Consider the following 13,331-nt stretch of genomic DNA (forward strand, 5'->3'; position numbering starts at 1 on the left):
ATATTACAACACTGAATATTAGATGTTTTCAGATTTTCATCAGTTCTCAGACTGGACAAAAACTCATTTCCGTCTCTCACTCTGATGTGTTTGAGGGTGAAGTTGACTGGTTTGGTGAGTTTAGTGTTGGTGGTTTTGGGAAGAGTAGCTGAGATCACAGTGGACATCATGGTTTTAATCGTGTCATTTGATGTGTTGAAGAAGTCAGGCTTCAGTAGATTCTCCATTGTGTTATAACTCATGAAAGCCACAGCAGCTGATCCTGTGTGACAAAAACAGAAGTGTGCATGCAATACAATGTTAAAACAATAACAGCTTGGGGTGGGTGATATAATCACAATTATACAATATGAGAGCAAAGAAAACAAACTTCAATAGAATAAAGACACAAAAGAAAGATACATACTTGTAGATATATTACATAAAATGCATAAAGTTATCAAATGAATAAAAAAAACAAAAACAATGCAGAGTATTTACTGTTTAAATTAAATATAAATGTAAGTTACTAAAGGTAATTCAGTCAACAGCAGTTTGAGATTTTTTATTGTTTTTTATTTATTTATCACTCTTTTTTATTGTTGTTATATTAGGATTAACAATATATAATAATAGAAAGCTATATTACCTGACCATATTTGTTTATGACTTATTTTGCAACAAATGATGCGTTTCAGTAAAAACTGTTACAAAGACCAGAAAGTGACATAAAATGCCAAGTCAAACTGCCCAACTAAAGGAAACACTTATCACCATAATGGTGACCAAACATTTTCAATAAAATGTCAACATTTAAACCTGTTAATTCTCAAAAAGAACTGCATATTAGTGTAATAAGAGAGATTTAATGTCTCTTCAGTTGATTTCATTTAAAGCTTTGTCTGAAGTCAGTTGTAGTTCTTGTGTTTCTCTGTCCTTTAGTAATTCTGTTCATTATCATCATTGTGAGCAATGGGTTCAAGTTGTGCATCTCTCAGACAGTGCTGAGAAAGTCTCTCTGAGAGCGTGTACATACTGAAATGAGTTGTGTTTCGCTGCTAATTATGCTTCGACAGTTTAAAATCACTTGTTTTAAACTGCAATGCTTAAAAATGCATAAAAACTATAAGCTTTCATGAGTACACGGTACAAAAAACATTGCAAAAAAAAAAATCTGACTGAAATTTCTACTGGTTAATCGTGTTTACCACTACATTGCCCATCTGTAATAACAAAAAGTAAAAAAAAAAAAATATATATATATATATATCACACACCTCCACTGTTGTTCTTGGCGATCCCGATGAGATCAATGTCCACAAAAGAATTTGTCGTTTCAAGTCGAGGGATTTTATCTAAGGTGACCTGTGGTCCAACCATGAAGACTTCAACCTCTGATTAAAAACAAAAAGGCAGTTATGTGCTATATATACAGGTCCTAAAAAATTAGCATATTGTGATAAAAGTTTATTATTTTCCATAATGTAATGATACAAATTAAACGTTTATATATTTTAGATTGATTGCACTCCAACTGAAATATTTCAGGTCTTTTATTGTATTAATACTGATGATTTTGGCTTACAGCTCATGAAAACCCAAAATTCCTATCTCAAAAAATTAGCATATCATGAAAAGGTTCTCTAAACGAGCTATTAACCTAATCATCTGAATCAACTAATTAACTCTAAACACCTGCAAAAGATTCCTGAGGCTTTTAAAAACTCCCAGCCTGGTTCATTACTCAAAACCGCAATCATGGGTAAGACTGCCGACCTGACTGCTGTCCAGAAGGCCATCATTGACACCCTCAAGTGAGAGGGTAAGACACAGAAAGAAATTTCTGAACGAATAGGCTGTTCCCAGAGTGCTGTATCAAGGCACCTCAGTGGGACGTCTGTGGGAAGGAAAAAGTGTGGCAAAAAACGCTGCACAACGAGAAGAGGTGACCGGACCCTGAGGAAGATTGTGGAGAAGGACCGATTCCAGACCTTGGGGGACCTGCGGAAGCCGTGGACTGAGTCTGGAGTAGAAACATCCAGAGTCACCGTGCACAGGCGTGTGCAGGAAATGGGCTACAGGTGCCGCATTCCCCAGGTCAAGCCACTTTTGGGCTACAGAGAAGCAGCACTGGACTGTTGCTCAGTGGTCCAAAGCACTTTTTTTGGATGAAAGCAAATTTTACATGTCATTCGGAAATCAAGGTGCCAGAGTCTGGAGGAAGACTGGGGAGAAGGAAATGCCAAAATGCCTGAAGTCCAGTGTCAAGTACCCACAGTCAGTGATGGTCTGGGGTGCCATGTCAGCTGCTGGTGTTGGTCCACTGGGTTTTATCAAGGGCAGGGTCAATGCAGCTAGCTATCAGGAGATTTTGTATTAAATAATGCATTTTTGCTCAAAAGACAAACAAGTAAATGACTATTTACTATTCACTAGTTCACACTTACTTCGGAATTTCGCCCGAACCCAGAGTACCCCCAAATCAGAGTACCCCCAAATCAAATCAACAATCCCCAAAACACATTTAAGTTGTAAGGTGGGTTCTGTTTAGTTCCTGTTAAGCCTGCCTGAGTTTGCAGTTTGTTTCCTTGGTAACTCATTAGTTAATCATTCTGTTCAGCTGTTCCTGTTCAATTTCCACCTGTGTATACATACTCCCCGTTTTGTTCAGTTTCTTGTCTGATCTAGTTTATGTATATGTTAAAGCTATGTGTTTCTGGATTTATTATTAAAGTCTGTTCCTCATTTCTCCTTCGTTGTACGCGTTCCTTGGAAGTGAACCCTGTTTAATGTTGCATTTTCTTTTTTCAATGTTTTTACTTTTTTTTTTTTACCCAATGACAGGTGCATTTGACAGCACCAACATGCTGAACTGACTTTCAACAACAAAAGATACATCATTATATAATTACTCCCACTAAGCAAAGTTATGTCCAAAAGACGTCTTTTTAACATCTTTGCCATTAGAGGCTGACGTTGAAAAGACGTCCACTGAGAACTCAGTCCACTGAAACAAGAACTCAAAAATCAACATCAGATGCTCACTTTCTGATGATTTACTTATCATCAACAAGGAGCTGACAACACCTGATGTCACATTAGCTTTGCTTTCTCAGCCACAACTGGCTGTGTTTCACACACACACAGTTACAGCAGCCTAAGAAACACTAACACACACACAGGGACCAAGAGCCCAACTAAAGCAAACGCTTCCCTCCACAATGGTGACTTCAAATGAACCATAAATCATCAACATCTAAATATCTGTTCATTTTATTTTCATGATTTTTGGATAAACTCTCATTGTCTGTGAGTTGCTTTGGAATTACAAATAGAACATATGTCCACAATGAGCAGATTTGAACTAGTGTTTAACCTTGAGGTCCACGAGTGTCTATATCAGACGTGCAGATCATGTCCAAAATATGTTTCATCTTTCAAGACTTTGAAAAGACGTCTTTTTGACATAACTTTGCTTATTGGGTTAAATATTTATGATCAAAAATTCTGATATGTGGGAGGAAGAGAAACATGATTGGGCACTCCTTATCTAGACTATGAAAAAGTCATAAGTTTCACCATCAGCAACTTTTCTCCACTCACCAACAGCAGCAAGATCAAAACTGACATTGGCACTCGTGTCTGTCGGCTTCACCAATGTAGAAATGAGTTTCTCACTGGTTTTCAACACACGGCTTCCATAAGAGGCGAGTTCAGCTGGGCTGACTGATGATGATGATGATGCTGACTCAAAAATCTTCTCTGAAGCGTTGAAGGCCACCGTCAAAATATTGGTCACAGTCTAATTTATTGATCAGATAAATACAGTTACTGTAAATAATGTCAAGAGAGCCAATAAAACAAAATTGCAATGTCAATAATCTATTATCGTTTGTGTAAAAGTGACTAAGAAATGACTCAGATTTGAATAAAGCTGCTCTAGAAAAGAGTAAAAGTAATTAATTGACAAGGCTTCTAGTCAATTTGTTACATGAATATACATTTTTGAGAACTGAACTATGATTATTTTGTAGCGGATAGTAAACATGACTGATTATTTTGAGTGGATTCTACATTACTTTGTTTGGCTAAATAACTCAACTTTTAAATCAGTACTCTAATGTCAAACTGTAACATTACTCTAAACAACATGTTTACACGCTACCCAGTTTGTTTATATAAAGTTGAGAAGCTATCATTATAAAATCATTGCTATGACGGACGGTATAGATGTGTTAGCTGTCATTGCGCAGCAGTGCAGTGAAAGAGCCAATCAGAGCAGAACTCTGCATTAATATTCACGACCCTTCCAAATAAGGCAAAAACAGAGCATTACATCCTAGGGACAATTTATAGGGTTGTAAATGGACCTGTAACTGTATTTGGACAAATTTTGACCTTAAATAAGCCACATACCCTCTATTTAGACATCAGAGAACAATTTAACATATTGTTTCAGATCATTCTAGGGCACCTTTAAGTAAAGTTTAGCACATTTAAAAACAATAAAGCTGACCAAAGTGCTGAACAAATAAGGAAAAGTTCATATAGAAAAACAGAATAAAACAAAATGGAAGACAATAAAATAATACTAAAATTTGATTAAAACGTCAGGGAGAAGAGATACATTTTCAGCCTCTAAATGATAATAGAAGTTGCTAGGCAGACATCCAGTGGAAACTGATTCCAAAAACGAGGGGCAGAGACTGAAAAAGCTCTATCAGACTAGTTTTTTTAACAAGATCGAGGGGCATACAAAAGATAGAGCATAAGATTTTAAAGATTATATTAAATTAATATGGAATAAGAATATATTTGAAATAAGGAGTTTGATCATTCAGAGCTTTAAAATTATTATTTTTTTATTTGGATCCTAAAATGGACTGGGAGCCAATGGAGCGATGCTAAAATTGGGGTGAAATGGCCATTTCTTTGCCCCGGTTAACAGCCTTGCAGCTTTATTACTTTTCTCTTGAAGACTTACATCCAAAGGAAGCTCATGAGCTGTAATGTTCTCTATGTTGTCAAGAAGATTTTCTAAACACTCTCCATAGGCCTGACTCTGAAATCACAATTGATCTTCATAAATAAAACTGAAATACTCCAGAAATTCAATACAATGTGTAAATTCAAATATTCAGCTTACCATGCATTCATCCAGATGTGTTAAATTCACACCTGAAATATGATAATTCATTATTACATCATGGAAATAGTAACACCAAACACTGCATTTCAGTCCAGAAACATGCTCACCTATAGTAGTAGCTGGACTGAGTGTCGTAGGGGTGGAGATGTAATATTCACAGAAGCAGGAGGAATAAGTGCTTCTGTAGCATGTACACGTGTCCTTATTACCAACACAGTTACAGATATTATTCCAGCATTGGTATTGGTCTTGGTTTTGGTTCTGATATCTCTGAAAGTAGAAATCATGTACACTTGTGTTGCAGAACATGCGGTACTGAGCACCGGTGCAGATGTACGTGCCGTTGGAAAGCACACAGCCATAAGCTGAAGTAACTGCTGCAATGAGAGCGATGCTATTGCCATACGGCTCACAGAAGCAGGAGGACATAGTGCTACTATAGCATGTACAGGTGTCATTATTACCAATGCAGTTACAGTAGTTATTCACACACTGGTATTGGTCTTGGTTCTGATATCTCCAATAGTAGAAATTGTGCATTCTTGTGTTGCAGTACATGCGGTATTGAGCACCGGTGCAGATATAAGTGTTGTTATACAGCACACATTGAGATGGTCTCAATGGACTAACTGCTGTAGGGTTAGGGATGTTATTGTTGTAATTCTCACAGAAGCAGGAGGACAAAGCGCTATAGTAGCATGTACAGGTGTCCTTATTAATACGGCAGTCACAGTTATTATTCGCACACTGGTATTGGTCTTGGTTTTGGTTCTGATATCTCCAAATGTAAAAATAGTGCATTCTTGTGTTGCAGAACATGCGGTACTGAGCACCGGTGCAGATGAATGTGTCGTTAAAAAGCACACAGTCAGGATATGTGACTGGACTAACTGCTGTAGTGAGAGCGATGCTATTGCCATACGGCTCACAGAAGCAGGAGGAATAGGTGCTACTATAGCATGTACAGGTGTCATTATTACCACGGCAGTTACAGTTATTGTTCACACACTGGTATTGCTCTTGGTTCTGATATCTCTGGTAGGAGAAATACTGTGTTCTTGTGTTGCAGAACATGCGGTACTGAGCACCGGTGCAGATGAATGTGTCGTTATATAGCACACAGTCAGGGTCTGTGACTTGACTTACTGCTGTAGGGATAATGATCTTATTGCTAAAAGTCTCACAGAAGCAGGAGGATAAAGTGCTAGTTGAGCATGTACAGGTGTCCTTATTACCAAAACAGTCACAGGCATTCGAACAGATATATTCGTTTCTGTTTTGATTTCTACGGTAGGTGAAATCATGCATTCTCGTGTTGCAGAACATGCGGTACTGAGCACCGGTGCAGATGTACGTGTCATTATAAATCAAACAGCCAGGGTATGTGACTGGACGACTCTCTGAATATGGAGTGATGCTATAGCCATAATTTGTACAGAAGCAGGAGGATAAAACACTACTGTAGCATGTACAGCTGTCCCTATTAAAGTGGCAGTAACAGTTATTAGTCCAACAATCGTACTGGTTTTGGTTTTGGTTCTGATATTTTGAATAGCTAAAATAATGCACTGATGTGTTGCAGGACATGCGGTACTGAGCACCGGTGCAGATGTACATGTCATTATACAGCTCACAGTCCAAAACTGGAGTAACTGCTGTAGGGATAGGGAAGTTATTGCCATACGTCTCACAGAAGCAGGATGAAGTGTTATAGTAGCATGTACAGGTGTCATTATTACCAACACAGATACAGTCATTACTCAAGCACTGGTATTGGTCTTGGTCTTGGTTTCTCTGGTAGTAGAAACGATTCATTGTTGTGTTGCAGTACATGCGGTATTGAGCACCGGTGCAGATGTAAGTATTGTTATCAAGCTCACAGCCCAACATTGGAATAACTGATCCAGCGGCAGCGGTGGATATTAAACCTAAGGATGAGAAAGATGTGGTCAAAGTCAGAATACACAAATTGCAAACCAGTTGAATGTATCTTTAGCATGTTTAACACATTTATTTTTACACGGTTTAACAATACTGAGAAATCTCCTTTTCTTTCAACAGTTAGCAAGACTGCAGGCTCTCTGGACTAAAATGTTTTGTGATAGTTATATCACAATAGTATTGTAGGGCTTGAATTTGGCGCAGGATTGCTGCATTGCACATCATTTTACTAATACCTGCAAGTTTTGCGATAATAAGGCAGGAAATACCCGCTAACTTTTATTCAGTTAGCTTGTTGGTTGAATGAGCAAATTAATCCACAGAAGACTATCAGGCTAAATCAGTAAATCTGTGAGATATAGTTTCACAAACAGTGAGAGTGATTCACCACATCGTCTCCGAAAGCAAGCCTAAGCTGTACTATAAAAAAATAAAATAAGAGTACCACATTTTACCTATTAAGGTACAAGTTGCCACCCTTAAGGGTACATTTTTGTACCTCTAAAGGTACGTTCACACCAAACGCGAATAGAGCATCTGGAGCAAATGATTTCCATGTTAAGTCAATGGAAAGGCGCGTTGACGCGCGATAGACGCGTTTTGTGCAGCGCGATGGACGCGATTCCGCCACATTCGTGCGAATAACGCGAATTTGAAGCGAATTGAGCGTCTTGCACGAGTGGTGCTTTTTGTGCATTCACGCGTTTGAAGCGAATTCGCATCTACGCTCGAGTTGAAAAATTTGAACCTTGGTGTCAAATCGCGCCGCGTTAACCAATGAGGAGCCTGCTTGCTGCTGCCACGTGTTGAGAAACCCCATAGCAGTAAACTTGAGGAAGCCCATCAACGCACAAATGAGGGGAAGCGTCACAACATCGCGCCTCAGTCGTGTCGCAAAAGTGGATCTCCATGGTGAAAATGTACACGCGTCAAACTAGACGCGGTAGACACGATTTTGACGCTCAATTCACGTTTGGTGTGAACGTAGCGTTAGTCAGGGCTAGGCAAGTTCAGTCCTAGAGAGCTGATGTCCTCCAGAGTTTAGCTCCAACCCTACTAAACCACCACAGTAAAAAGGCTCCCAGAATGCATTGCAGCATTATGTCACCATTGTTGAGATTCATATGCGTCTAAACTTTGATCCCCCTTATAATGTTTTTAAAAATCAAAATTTAGAATGTCTGATCTGTGACAAGAAAGTATTGTTGGTGAATATTATTTAATAAATATCTTTAGTCAGGGATGAGTCCAAATTTTTTCTTTATGGTTTATGGCTTCTTTTGATTTGAACAGAATATGCGTTTTATTAACACTGTAACAAAAGCCACAAACTCTCATAAAAAGCCAAGAGTCAAACTGCCCAACTAAAGGAAAGACTGATATCCATTTTCAATAAGATGTCAACATCTAAACCTGTTAATCCTCAATAAGAGCTCCTGTAGACGTCTTTCAGGGTCAAACTTTGCAGCCAAACTCTGCAGGACAGCGACTCACTAAGACTTTACTTGCCTACCCCTTCACTAAATAGAGGAAAAAATGGTATATTTGTACCCTAAAGACCAATTGTGTACCTTTAAAGGTACAGTTATACATTTTGTTCTCCAAGGAACAAAATTGTACCTCCACTGTCCCTTTTTTTTCTGAGAGTGTGCGATACAAGTCTTTCGCTCGCGTTTCAGAACAGAATTGTCACTTTGCCAATCGGCAGTCGTCATCGTTACTGAAATGTATTATATGCACAACTTGTCAGTTTAAACTTTTTTAAACAGTTTAAAATGATTTTAACCCTCAATTCTACATTTCAAAAAAGAGTTCCCTTCATCTCAGAGGAATTTGGTGACTTTTGCTAAATTATCTATCTACCCTAGTGAAAAAAAGTATACTTTATTGTATTTCAAATATATTCTCTTTTCCGATAGTATATTAGAAATATACTTACAAAAAATGTACCATTTCTAAATATATAAAAAATATATTAGCATCATATTTCACAATACAACTTTTAACACACTTTAAGATAATTGTATTTTAGTATATTTTCTAAAAATATATTTAAAAAATATATACTTTAAATGAAAGTTCAGTGTACTTTTGTAAAGTGTACTTATTTGAACATTACTTTAAAATATATTTTTTATATATTTTAAACTTATGCTCAAAATTGTCATTGTTAATGCACTAAAAGCATATTTTAAAAATACATAATTAATATCATTAAGCTGTATAAAAAAGTTATAAATACTGTTTAAGGTTATTTATTCATGCTTAACTGTTCAAGCTTAAGCATGAATAAATAAGTGATAATAAATTAGTATTATATAAATAAATTATTATATGGACTAAAAGCCCATTTTTAAATATATGCAGTGTATGCTATAAGCCCTACTTTAGTTGTGATTTAAGTGTAAAAATGTTTAATAAGTTTACACTGGCAAAGAAGAATCCAACAGCACACTTAAAATACAACGCAGGAAAATATGAGTTAAATAGTTTCTTATCGGAATTCAAATGTCTCTTCATTGATCTGTGACCAATCAGATTGTGTTGCTCAATGCCTGCAGCCAATTAGAGGCAGAGCTGCTGACGGTCCTCGTCTGTATGACGCTCACTCGCGGCGCGGGAGGTTTGCAGCCTTGCAGGTGAAGTAGCCTACACAGCAAAATCCCCAGTGTTAAATCAACACTGCTCAGAGTGTATTTCGTCCCTTTCTACAGAGAGTTAAAATAACACTGAAGCGGTGTTAAAGTTAATGAGATAATTACGAGATTAATTAAGGGGTGATTGAACCATTAGTGATGAACACCTGATGATAATGAGCAGAATCACTGGAGGACAGAGAAACACAAGAACTACAACTGACTTCAGCCGCAGCCTTAGATGAAATCAACTGAAGATAAAAGAAGACATTAAATCTCTGAAGATCTCAGCAGAGGATTAAACAACTCCAGAGTTATTCCTGTCATACTGTTCATCTACATACGCTCTTATTGAGAATTAACAGATTTAGATGTTGATGTTTTTTGGAAAATGTTTGGTCACCATTATGCTGATCAGTGTTTCCCTTAGTTGGGCAGTTTGACTTGGCTTTTTGAAAAGTGGTGTTGTTAAAAGTGTTTTCTAAAACACTTACTTAGTTACAATGGAAGCCAGAAGCATATCAGTTAATATAGTTTTCTTGATGAAATAGAATGATTTACTAATCTCATCACTGACCAAATGTGCTATTTAGTAGATTGGTTTTGCCACAGATCAAATTTTGAATTTAGATTTTTTTTTTTCAAAATTACAGAGCCAAAGATTTTAGCCAGACATCAAGAATCAGCATATGATTCTCAACAATGGTGACATGGTTCATGCTGCAATGCATGCTGGGAGCCAGGCGTTTTATAATTGGGTGGCTCCCAGAATGCATTGTAACATAAAACATGTCACCATTGTTGAGATTCATATGCTGATTCTTGATGTCTGTATCCAAATAATTTTTTCCCCTATAATTAAGAAATCTAAATTTGGTTTAATTTGTGGCAAGAATTTCATGTTGTCGAATGATTTACTTAAAATCAAATAACTGCTTTTGTTCAGTATAAGATTGGTGATCTTGACCTTTAAAACTTTTCTTGACAACAAACGGTATGATGCATAAAACAGATCACACTTCTATGCAAAAAAAAAAGTGTTTTGGCAAACACTGTTACAAAGATTGAAATGTTAGTTTAAAGTCAAACTGCCCAACTAGATGAAACACTAATCACCATAATGGTGACCAAAGGATTTCCATAAAACATCAGTATCTAAACATCTGTTCATTCTCAATAAAAACGTATGTAGAAGTACAGTATGACAAAAGTAATTGTGAAGTAGTTTAATCCTACTCTGCTGACATCTTCAGAGATTTAATGTCTTCTTTTATCTTCAGTTGATTTCATCTAAGGCTGCGGCTGAAGTCAGTTTTAGTAATTCTTGTGTTTCTCTTTTCTTCAGTGATTCTGCTCATTATCATCAGGTGTTCATCACTAATGGTCAATCATCACTTAATGAAACTCTTAATCTCTTAATTATCTCATTAACTTTAACACGCTTCAGTGTTATTTTAACTCTCTGTGGAGTGGGACCAAATACACTCTGAGCAGTGTTGATTTAACACTGGGGATTTTACTGTGTACAATGTTGCGTTACATTATTTATGTAATAAAACACTGAGAGCGGAAAGCACATTGCTCATTCTTCGGACCAGTTCAATTACGTCACATCGCTGCCTGACCTTGATGGTGACGATAAACTGTTTTGGAATAAAATGGCCAAACGTTACGTGATCTCGAGAAGAACCGGAAAAAGTCCTTCTGTTTGGAGGTAAGTAAGTTAATATGTAATGTCACAAAACGTGAATAAAAAGTTGAATGAACATGCACCTGACCTTATCTCGTATGTTCTGTTAACAGATTGCGTTCTTCACGAGTGTTTGCTGTCAACTGTCCCTGGTGATGTGTAAGCGGCCATCAGACGCAAGTGTAATGAGCAGCTCACCAGAAAAAGGAATATAATGTGTAATTTATATGTATAGAGATGGTCAGTGGAATTAGTTCAATTATATGTTTTCCAACATTTAATTTAATGAAAAACATAGTAAGTTAATTTTGTTTAGCTTTGCTGAAACCATTTATAAAAATCGTTGGGCTTGTTTAATGAAATGTCTCTTCATTAGTTATGTGTCTTTGATTTGACTAATTTATTGTAATGTCCTTGAAAACAAATGCATTCAACATTGGGAAAGTAAGTCAGTAAGTAATTCATTAAAATGTAATGTAGCACATTTAAAATACTGTATTGTGTGACATTATGTAATTCAAAGTATATTGTACAATGTATAGCTAAGTAATAACACAATGTATTGTTATTGACTACAAAGTGTATATTTTTAGCCATTTCAATGAGTCAAGGTAAATAAAATATATATTAGATTCATAGTATATTGCTTGTGTGTTCTGAATATACTGGTAATTAATTTGTAATTTATTAAAACACAAATAAAGTATGCTATAACAAAGTGTACTTATAATACAAATCAAGTGTACTATAACACGAATAAAGTATACTTATAATACAAATAAAATATACTTAACACAAATAAAATATACTTATAATACAAATAAAGCACATTTAATATCACTAAAGCATGTAATTAGTCACTATACTTAAAGTGTACTAAGTATACTTAAAGTTGTTCCAATTTAGCACACAAAAGTATACTAAATATACTTAAAGTTGTGCTTTAACACAATTTAATTACAACTTAAATATATTTAGTACAAAATTAGTTGTGTCAAAATAGCACACTTTAAGTTAACTAGTCATTAACACACTTCAAGTTTACTGAAAATGAGTCTGGCCGCAAGTATACTTAGTATACTTTTTTTCACTAGGGTATACATGCACAAAAACACTTGGCTTGATTCGGTTGTTCTGAAGGTACATAAAAAAAATCACTTAATGTTGTCTTTGGGGTCAATATGACCCCAATTGAAAATTAATGGGAAATGCAATTTAAAACAAAAAATAATAAAATCCATTTGACCCCAAACAAAATTGGTTGGGGTCAAATCCAGCATAAATCTGAAAATTCTCACACAGGAATGAAGCGCTGGTACTTGAGCACAAATGCAAAGTAGAAAACACATGCTCGCTCTCTCTCTCTCTCACTCACACACACACACACACACACACACACACACACACACACACACACACACACACACACACACACACACACACACACACACACACACACACACACACACACACACACACACACACACACACACACACATGACTGCCATAGAGAGCATTCCCTGGTGAAAAAAGTATACTTTATTGTAAGTATACTTTATATATTTGAAAAAAAAGTATACTTTATTTCAAATATATTCTCTTTTCCGATAGTATATTAGAAATATACTTACAAAAATTGTACCATTTCTAAATATATAAAAAATATATTAGCATCATATTTTCACAATACAACTTTCAACATTAAAATAATTTTATTTTAGTATATTTTCTAAATATATCTTTCAGAAAAATATACTTTAAATGAAAGTTCAGTGTACTTCTGTAAAGTGTACTTATTTGAACATCACTTATTTTAAACTTATGCTCAAAATTTTCATTGTTAACAATGCACTAAAAGCATATTTTAAAAATACATAATATCATTAAGCTGTATATAAAGTTAAATAATGTTTAAGATCATTTATTCATGCTTAAC

Source organism: Pseudorasbora parva, chromosome 4, assembly GCF_024679245.1.
Source record: "Pseudorasbora parva isolate DD20220531a chromosome 4, ASM2467924v1, whole genome shotgun sequence".
Taxonomy (NCBI): domain Eukaryota; kingdom Metazoa; phylum Chordata; class Actinopteri; order Cypriniformes; family Gobionidae; genus Pseudorasbora; species Pseudorasbora parva.